Raw genomic sequence first — 10,221 nt, 5'->3', positions numbered from 1 at the left:
TTGCCACGTGGCAGAGGATAAGATAGCTACACGTGGCACATCCGAGTGCCTGATGATGTGGCAAGTGGATAAGTTTGTGACACGTGGCAGATAGATAGGGATGATGTGGCACTAGGCGGGCTTGCTGACGTGGCTGATAGATAAGACTCCACGTGGGAGCCGACAGAATCTTTCGAAGATTGCGATGGAATCTAGTGATTCCGTCGTCGTTTTTGTTGGAGACGACTATGGAGCTGCTGGTGCGTACGAGAGCTTGGGCTGCGCAACTCTTTGTTGCTGCTCATTGGAGCGTAAGCTTGTTGTAGATGGCGATGGAGATGGCCTGTGAGCTCGCGATGAGCCCGTTGTTGTTGCGCGGGGCGGCCGTTTGGTCGTAGATGCTTTCGAGGGTCTCTACTTTTTGCAGGTCGCCCGTGAGCTCTCTCTTTGCTCAATCTAAATCGCCACCCAGTCCTCTTGCTTGCTGTCTCCAAAGCTCAATGGCACCTTGTCCTCGCGATCTGCTCATGTGTGTCATAGGAGCTTCCGGTTACTTGAGCTCTTGGTTGATCATGCGCCTCCTCCAACGAGGCTACCGCGTTCGTGGCACCCTCCACCGAGATCTCCATGATGAAAAGAAGACGGCGCACCTACTCTCCTTGCCAGAAGCTAAAGAAAACTTGGAGCTAGTGTGGGCGGATGTCCTCGACGAAGAGTCACTGAGAGCTGCGGTCGATGGCTGCGATGGAGTTTTTTGGCGTTGCAGTACCCCTCCCGAATCCAAGCGCAGGATCAGGGAGAAACAGTCGAACCTAGCATCCAAGCAGCCCGTCTGAGGTGTCGTTGTTCGTCCGTGTCGATGGAGCTTTGAAGAGCGGATAGCTCCATCCAGCCTTAACGCAGTAGATGATCAATACAGGCAAAGGCTTTGGAGTCTCTATCGTCGATGAGCGGCCTATGAGCCAGTGCTGAGCATGAGGCGTTGTGAGCTTGGAGCTCCTTCGTTGGCGGTTGGAGGAGCCTTCGGTAGGCTGTGGGGCTCCTTGCTTGCAGGTTTAAAACTATGGCGATCTCTTTCTCGTTCAAAGGCTCACTAGTACTAAGAGAAAGTATAGAGCTCTCTTTCTCGCAGATTTAAAAATCTGAAACCTCCCTCTCTTTCACTGAATCTCTCCAAAGAAAACACTCAAAGATTGAAGAAGAAGATACTTTCTCTCACACCTCAAGAAGCTCTCAAATCAAATCGAAACTGCGGACAGAAATTTTCTTCACATGAATGGAAATCTTTCATCAACGGGATGAAAGATAGAAACCTCTCAATCTCTCAATCTCTCTCACACTCTCAAGAATCTCAATGTCTCAGCGGAAGACAAGGGAGCTCTGATACCATGACAAAATATGAAGAGGGGAGAGGAGAAGAGTGGAGATGAGGAGAGAGGGCACAGCTAGAGAGCACACCACAAATGACTAACTGTACACTAGAATTAGTTGAAAAAATAGAATATATACAAACCCTTTTAGGGTTAGGGGATCTAACCCTTTCCTTTATAGCACTCTATAAGGTTAGTGCTATGCACATATGATCACGTGATGATGCTATGCACACATGATCACATGATGTTGAGCATGAACTCTCAACAGAGATGTCTGATGGCATTCTAATAGTCCCAGAGGGTTTGCTTTGGGATTCAAAAGGGCCAGTGGAAAGTGGATTTGGTGGGTGGAGGCCGAAGTCCTGTTTGAATTCGAAGAACTCGTTGTCAGGATCCATGGGGAAGAAGGAAGGTAAGTGGGTGATAAATGAGTTGGTGGAGGAGGATGAGGTTGAGGACATCCAAATGATTGCTGGAAGGTAGTATGGAAGAGGCAAGGGGCTGTGGGAAATCTGGTAGAATTATGGTAGAGTCTTGATGTTTTTACTAAGGCGACGATCAGGGGGGATAGGGGCCTTTTTGTAGTTTTTGGTATCCCAACAACTGGGGGGATAGCATAAGGCAATGGGTTAGCGAGATGGAGGGAAGGTGACGGGTCAGTGGGATGGGAGGAAGGCGACAAGTCAACGAGTTGGGAGGAAGGCGACGGGTCGGTGGGTTGGGATGAAGGCAACAGGTCAGCGAGTTGGGATAAAGGTGACGAGTCGATGGGCTGGGATGAAGGCGACGGGTCAACATGAAGGCAACAATCCATCGGGTTGGGATGAAGGTGGCGATCTGTCAGGATAGCTGTAAGGCGACGATCCAGGTGGATAACTATAAGTCGATGGGTCATCGGGTTGGCAGATGTCAGAATTGCTGAGAGGGGTAAGGGGACAAAGGAAGGAGGACTATTGATGCTGAGGGTGTTGCCCGAAGGGAAAACAGGGTGGACGGACTAGGTGATGCATAGACTCATGCTGTTAGCATGCGACGATGCAAATCGTGAAGGAAATGAACACAAAAAATATATTGCCATATTCACCTAATGCTGACCATGAATGTGAGCGAGTGCATTGGAATACCAAGGACTTGTGAGCTGCTGGTGCATGTGGGTGATATGCCTACCGTACAAACTCACCTAGACTTGGACTTGTTGATGATTTTAGGACCTCCTGAGTCCACTGGAACTGACAGATCTGCAAATGGTTGCTCCAAACTTGAGTTCCAACACCCGGGCAAAAAACGCAGGAATTGACAGAGTGAGTCAGAAATCCAATGAAATGATCCCGGATTCAAGAATGAAGGTGTTTCCAAGCTCCTGAAGTAATGTGGACACCAAAAGCAAGCAATAGTTGCCTCTACAAGTCAATACGGAGTCTCTGTCATCGAGCGAACGGAATAGGGAAAAGCTCAAAAAACGACTTTTTCTTTGAAAGCTCTTAACAGGCTCTCAAAACCACTTCGCAAAGCCAAAGTGACTTTTCCAAAGGTTCCTCCAAGGTCTCTGCACACTCGGATGCAAGTAAAGTCACCCACAAAGCTTCCCACAAAGCTTCTCCTTCTTCCCACAGAGCTGCTGAGCTTCAAGCATTCACGCACGCTCAGCTAGATCACCCGGGCTCTGATACCAGTTGAGAGTGCTCTCAACGGAAGCAAGAACGGAAGAGGGAGAGAGAGCGAGAGAGAGAGACAGAGAGCCACACAAGTTTTGGTGGGTGCAGAACCACCCTAATCTTCTTTTACATTCATTTATATATGTGTTTGAGTATTGTACATAACTGGGGTTAAGGCACAGTGACCTTTAACCCCCACACAGTGCCACCTCAACACTGTCCCCTGCAGGCACAGTCCCTTGCCAGGCACACTGTTCACACACTGCATGTGCACACTCCTGCCATTTGATCCAGGAAGAATTTGAGGGTGCTCCAAAAAGGAAAGTCGCTCGTTTTTCGTGCTCTACATGCTCGTTACATCACGCGCACATTTCGGTGCAAGTTACACTCACATTTGAGCCTCGCCGACAAAACCACTTCCTTCACGCACATTTGCCTCTACATCGACGCATCTGACCCAGCACTTAAAAAGAACAAAAGAAAAGGAATTATTTGCTGCTCTTTCATCGATCGACGGTTGGTTTAGATCTAGATCAGAGTAGACTAGATCGCCATAGAGGGGATGCTTTGAATTCCCCAAGTTGCCAATCTAAGCCATGCCCGAAATTCCCGACTAGTACCTACTCGGAGTCAGTCCATACGCTCACATCCGATTTCACATCATTACATTACCTGAAACCTTACGTTCATCAATTTAGTGAGCAGACTTCAAAGTTCAGAGGCATTGCAGATTGGTTCAGTGGGCAGATAGCACTTGATTTCACACACACATGCCACCATTGTAAAGCCTATTTGGCTATCTCACGGCATCGTGCACATCATTTTTAGCCTTGTAAAGCCTCTTGGCTATTCCCGGCATCATTGCCACAAGCCTTGTAACACAAATCAGATTTTATATACTGCAGTTCTATCTTCACCAACGGTACAGAGATTTCAATTGGCATCTTCAGTGTATTTGCAGTTGATTCATACAGAGTTTTCCAGGACACTTTTTGAGTACATTGTTTGCACCATGTCGACTAGCAACCTCAATCTGGAGGCATCTGCTAAGTTAGAAAACTCCAACTACGGTACATGGAAATACCGAATGGAGACCATTCTTGTGCTTCAGGACAAATGGGAGTATGTTGATGGATCTATACCTAGACCATTGGCCGATCCAGCCACCAGTAGCTCTACTCCATCTGTTGTCATAGCACCAGCAACGGGATCTACATCGGGATCTACATCTACACAAACAGTTTCCGCACCAGTAGCAGATCCTGCCATTGCCCGAGCTCAAGCAGAATGGGATAAGAAAGACAAGTATGCCTATCACTTGATCAAGCAGAATGTGCAAGATGTCATGCTAGGACAGCTCAACATAGTTAAGACATCAAAAGAAGCATGGGATATGTTCGCAGCTCTCTACGAGTCCAAGAACACATCCAGGATTATCACCCTGAGAAACCAGATCAACCAGAGTTTCCGCAACAGCAGTGAAACCGGTCATGCTTATGTACTCCGCATCAAAGACTACAACAATCAACTTACAGCAGCAGGAGAGACTATGAATCCCGCAGAAATGGTTCAAGTAATCCTGAATGGACTAGGAGAAGGATATGAGAATCTGGTTCAGAGTATTGCCATCCAACGGCAAATTCCAACACTAGAAGAACTTCAATCAGTTCTACTTGGTGAAGAACTCAGGACTCAGGCCATTCAAGCACGTAAAGGTCATTCTAATGATCAGGCATTCATAGCTTCAGACAGAAGCACAGGCAAAGGTAGAAACAGAGGTAGATCATATCAGAAAAGTGGTCATCATCAACAAAATCAAAGTCAGCATCAACATCAGCATCATCCTCAGCAACATCAAAATCAGCAAAGAGGAAATCATTCCAATTGAGGAAGATTTCAAGGACGAGGGAATGCATCCACCAATGTGTCAAACATTCAATGCAACTACTGTCACAAGTTTGGACACTATGAAAGAGATTGCCACAAGAAGCAGTATGACCAAGGCGGTCAATAATCCAGCAGTACTCGAGGGAATTCCCGAGGAAGAGGAAATCATCGTGGTGGACATTCTAGTCACAGTCATTTTGCAAATGAACATGGAAATATGTTTCTTGCAAGTGAGGAATTGCATCAGACTGATACAATGCACCTAGACACTGATTTCAATCCCAAAGAGGATTTCAGCTATCAAGTCGACCAAGTGGAACAGGATCCTTGGTACATCGACAGCGGTGCATCATCTCATATGACAAATCATCAGGAATGGTTCACAGAAATGAAGCCATTAGAAGGTCAAAAGAATGTCATCTACACAGTAGACAATACACCGAATCCGGTTCAAGGGACAGGTGTTATCCCTATGAACAATTTCACTGGTACAAAAGGATTAGTCAAAGATGTGCTCTATGTTCCGAAGCTCAGCAAGAACCTTTTGTCAGTAGGTCAAATGACGGAACACAACTACAAAGTCATCTTCGACGGTGATGAATGCACTATCAGAGACAAATCCAAAAGAGGTCAGCTAGTAGCAAAAGGTGTCAAGGAAGGATGCTTATACATGATGCTAGCTACAGTACCAGATAAGCATGCCATGTCAGCTCAAATGCAACAGATGCCACTATCTGCAAAATGGCACAAGAGATATGGTCATGTCAACTTCAAATACTTGTTAGATCTTAGGAATCAAAATATGGCAATTGGGATTCCGAAGCTACAGTTTCTTGGAAAGGTTTGTGAAGCATGCTGCTTCGGCAAACAAAAGCGAACCAACTTTGTCAGAAGTACCTCTTGTGCACGAGGTATTCTTGATTTCATTCATACATATGTATGGGGTTATGCCCAGACCCGCAGCATCAATGGTTCACTTTATTACTTGACCTTCATCGATGACTACAGCAGATATTGTTGGGTCTACTTTCTGAAAGAGAAATCTGAAGTGTTTGCCAGATTGCCATGGTAGAAAACCAGACAGGCAGAAAGATCAAGGTCATGAGATTAGACAGAGGAGGTGAATACATGTCTTCAGCATTCATGAACTTTTCAAAAATCACGGCATTCGAAGACAATTCACATGTGCAGATACTCCTCAGCAGAATGCAAGAGCTGAAAGGAAGAATGCGAGACTTTAGCAGACAGTGCTAGAGCAATGCTTAGTGAAAAGCATCTTCCGAATCACTATTGGGCAGAAGCAATAGCTACAGCTAACTATTTGCTTAATCGGCTTCCTACCGAACCGACACAAGGTATGACTCCTTATGAAGCATTCACTGGACACAAGCCACGCATTGGGCATCTCCGCATATTTAATTGCATAGCATATGCCCACATACATGATGATCATCGCAGGAAATTGGATGCGAAGTCACGCAAATGCATCATGGTTGGCTACAGTGAAGAAAGCAAAGCATACAAATTGTATGATCCCATCAACCGCAAAGTCATTATCTCCAGAGATGTAATCTTTGATGAGGAATCGGAATGGAAAACCTCACCTACACAGGAGATAGAAGCATCGACTTCACAGTCATCTACAGAACAGGTTGATGAAGAAGAGCAAGAATTGCCAGCAACACCCCAAGCAGCGCCACAGCAGCTCAGACGGTCTACTAGGGAAAGCAGACCACCAGCCAGATTGACATATGCTCAAAAAGGCAAAGCAATTCAGGTGGAAACCACCAACTATGCTCTTATGACTACCATCATGGCTACAGAAGAGCCAGTGTACTTCGAAGATGCAGTAGATAAGCCAGAATGGCAAACTGCTATGAATGAAGAAATGGACGCTTTGTATAAAAATAACACTTGGGAATTATGCGACCTTCCACCAAGAAAGAAGGCCATAGCCAACAAATGGGTATACAAAGTGAAGTACAATCCAGATGGCAGTATTCAGAGATACAAAGCCAGATTAGTTGCAAAAGGATTTGCACAACAATATGGCCAAGATTATGATGAGACTTATGCTCCAGTAGCAAAGATGGATTCCATATGGTTCTTGATATCACTAGCGACACTTAGTAAATGGAATGTGTATCAGCTCGATGTCAAGAATGCATTTCTCAATGGTTATCTAGACGAGGAAGTCTACATGCAACAACCAGCCGGTTATGTTGAACCAGGAAAGGAGAACAAGGTTTGCCATCTCAAGAAAAGTCTCTATGGCTTAAAGCAAGCACCTAGAAGTTGGTACAGCAGAATTGACAAGTATTTTGCTGATCTAGGATACTTGAAGTCCAATGCAGATCATACTCTCTACTACAAAGTTCAAGGGGAAGATATTACTATTGCACTTTTGTACGTAGATGATCTGATTGTGATAGGAAGCAAGGATAGCTTCATCAGAAAATTAAAACAAGACTTATCTGCAGAGTTCGACATGAAAGATCTTGGACTTACGCACTATTGTCTTGGAATTGAGTTCTGGAGAGATTCAGATAGCACATTTATGAGTCAGCTCAAGTATGTTGACAGTCTCCTGAAGAAGTTTCATATGGCAGATTGCAAGATTGCAGCCACTCCCATGGAACAGAGTTTGAAACTTACTAAAGATTCAGAAAAGCCTACAGTCAATGACAGATACTACAGGCAACTCATTGGATCTCTTATATATCTGACAATCACACGGCCAGATATTTGTTATGCAGTAAGCTCACTAGCACAGTTTATGGCAAATCCAAAACAGTCTCACTAGAATGCAGCCAAAAGAGTCCTAAGATACATCAGAGGTACAAGACAGTTTGGGATAGAATACAGAGGAAGTCATCCACGGTTGCATGGATACTGTGACAGTGACTATGCTGGAGATCATGAGACCAGGAGATCGACACAGGGATATGCATTTTTCCTTGGTCAAGGTGCTATATCATGGTTGTCAAACAAACAACCAACTGTTTCTTTGTCTTCGACTGAAGCAGAATATAGAGCACTCACTACAGGTGCATGTGAGGCTATATGGCTCAGAAGATATTGTCAGAAACAGATTACTTTGATGAGTCAAAGCCAACAACAATATACTGTGATAATCAATCGGCTCAAGCATTGGCCAAAAATCCAATATATCACTCCAGGACAAAGCACATTGATGTCAGAGAGCACTTCATCAGAGAAAGAGTGTTACTTGGTGACATCACACTGCAGCATTGTGATAGCAAAGAGAATGTTGCAGACATCTTTACCAAACCACTCGGTAAAGAGCTATTCGAGAAACATCGACTAGCTCTTGGTTTGATGCAGAGGAAGGACATTCCCATTAAAGGGGTGTGATGGAATGTAATGCTCAGTCCTTCTTCGATTCCCCAGAATCATCATCTTGAGGGAAGGCCTACTTCATGATGTTGATCTTGAGGGAAGGTGTTGAGAGTTCACGCTCAACATCATGTGATCATGTGTGCATAGCATCATCACGTGATCATATGTGCATAGCACTAACCTTATAGAGTGCTATAAAGGAAAGGGTTAGATCCCCTAACCCTAACCCTAAAAGGGTTTGTATATATTCTATTTTTTCAACTAATTCTAGTGTACAGTTAGTCATTTGTGGTGTGCTCTCTAGCTGTGCCCTCTCTCCTCATCTCCACTCTTCTCCTCTCCCCTCTTCATATTTTGTCAATCTCGACAGAGGATCTCCAAACCGAAGAGGAGATCTCAACCCAACATGCCTCCCAAGCACATCCAATAGCAGCTGCAACCACCTCTCGAAATCATCTAGGAAACACATGGACCCCATTTATGTGGAGGAGTTTCACGAAGATGAGAATGTAAATATTGGTCTCTACCCTGCAGCAGTAAGCATTCCTCCCATCCCCTCTACACCGCAGACAATAGCCCCTACCCCCATACAATCTTAAGAGCCCACCTCATTCATCATAGGCTCTTCCTCTTCTCCCTGGTCCAGGCTCACAGAAGCCCTACAGTTTTGCAGTGCACTACAATACCAAACCCTTGGAGGTTATAGGACCATGTCAAGCCAACAACTCTCATAAACGGACCACATGGAGCTCCAGTTGTTCCTGGATGCAATGGCCCAGCTCCCTCAAATTGTGCAAACAATTTTGCAACGGAGGCAAGAGCAAGCTTCCCAACTGTCCTACTCCCTCCTCCAAGCACAACTCAATGCACGCGATAGCCACACCTGCATGGTTGCCGCACAAGCTACCGGGCAAACCACCCTCAATAGAGTAGAGGAGTATCGAGTAAGGGTTGAAGAGTTGGAAGTTACGGTCACAAATGAGGAGTATCAAGCAAGGGTCGAAGAGAGAGAGAGAGAGAGAGAGAGAGAGAGAGAGAGAGAGAGAGAGAGAGAGAGAGAGAGAGAGAGAGAGAGAGAGAGAGAGAGAGAGCAATGTGAAGGAGCCCTTGGGTGAGGGAGGAGGGAAATGCTCAACTGAAGCACTTTGGTTTTTGGGTCATCTTGTTTATGAGAGAGAGCTCAGAGCTTATTGGTTATGGTGTCTCACTTTGGTTTTTGGGTCATCTTGTTTATGAGAGAGAGCTCAGAGCTTACTGGTTATGGCGTCTGGTCACAACTGAACCTTGCCCAAGGCCTCCCCTCCCCTCGATACACCCGCCTTCGTCTCCCCCACCCAACTTGGCCTCGTCGCGCTTCATAATACCCTTCTTTGACTTGTGCTCGAGAACCCTGCCTTTTCACCCCTCCCATCTATTTCCTCCCATTTTCTACTTGCCTGTTTCCCCCCCTTCTCATCTTCTTTCCCTTTTGTCCTTCTCTAGCTCTTTCTGTTTTGCCATCTCCTTCCCTTTGCAGAGCATTTTCGCCCCCTCGAAGCTTTCTCTATGGTTTTTCACCCTCCCCTTGCCACAAAGCACTAGCAGCCTGATGGAAGAGACCGGGAGAGGAAGCTTTACTTTGCAGATAATTTCTTTCTTTGTAGCTTTCTCAATAGTCTGATTGCCCAGGGCGAGAGAGAGAGAGAGTTTCTCAATAATCTGATTGCCCGGGCAGAGAGAGAGAGAGAGATTTCCTCACCCCATCCTTCTCAACTTCCAAGCGTGGTGTCACATAATCACTGAGTCCACCAATTATCCACAGGACGATGAAGTGATGCAACTAGCCAAGCCCGACAACTTAGCCCACGGGTCTACACTCCCAATAGCCTCCAAGACGACATGAACTGGATGCAGACCTATGGTCGGGCTTCCGCTGTCCAAATGCAAGGACACCTAGTTGCATATCACTCCATAGCCTACCATCCCTC

This window comes from Dipteris shenzhenensis, chromosome 17 (assembly GCF_047967505.1).
Source record: "Dipteris shenzhenensis isolate YYH24624 ecotype China chromosome 17, Dip_SZ_1.0, whole genome shotgun sequence".
NCBI classification, from domain to species: Eukaryota; Viridiplantae; Streptophyta; class Polypodiopsida; order Gleicheniales; family Dipteridaceae; genus Dipteris; species Dipteris shenzhenensis.
Note: the sequence above shows the minus strand (reverse complement) of the source record.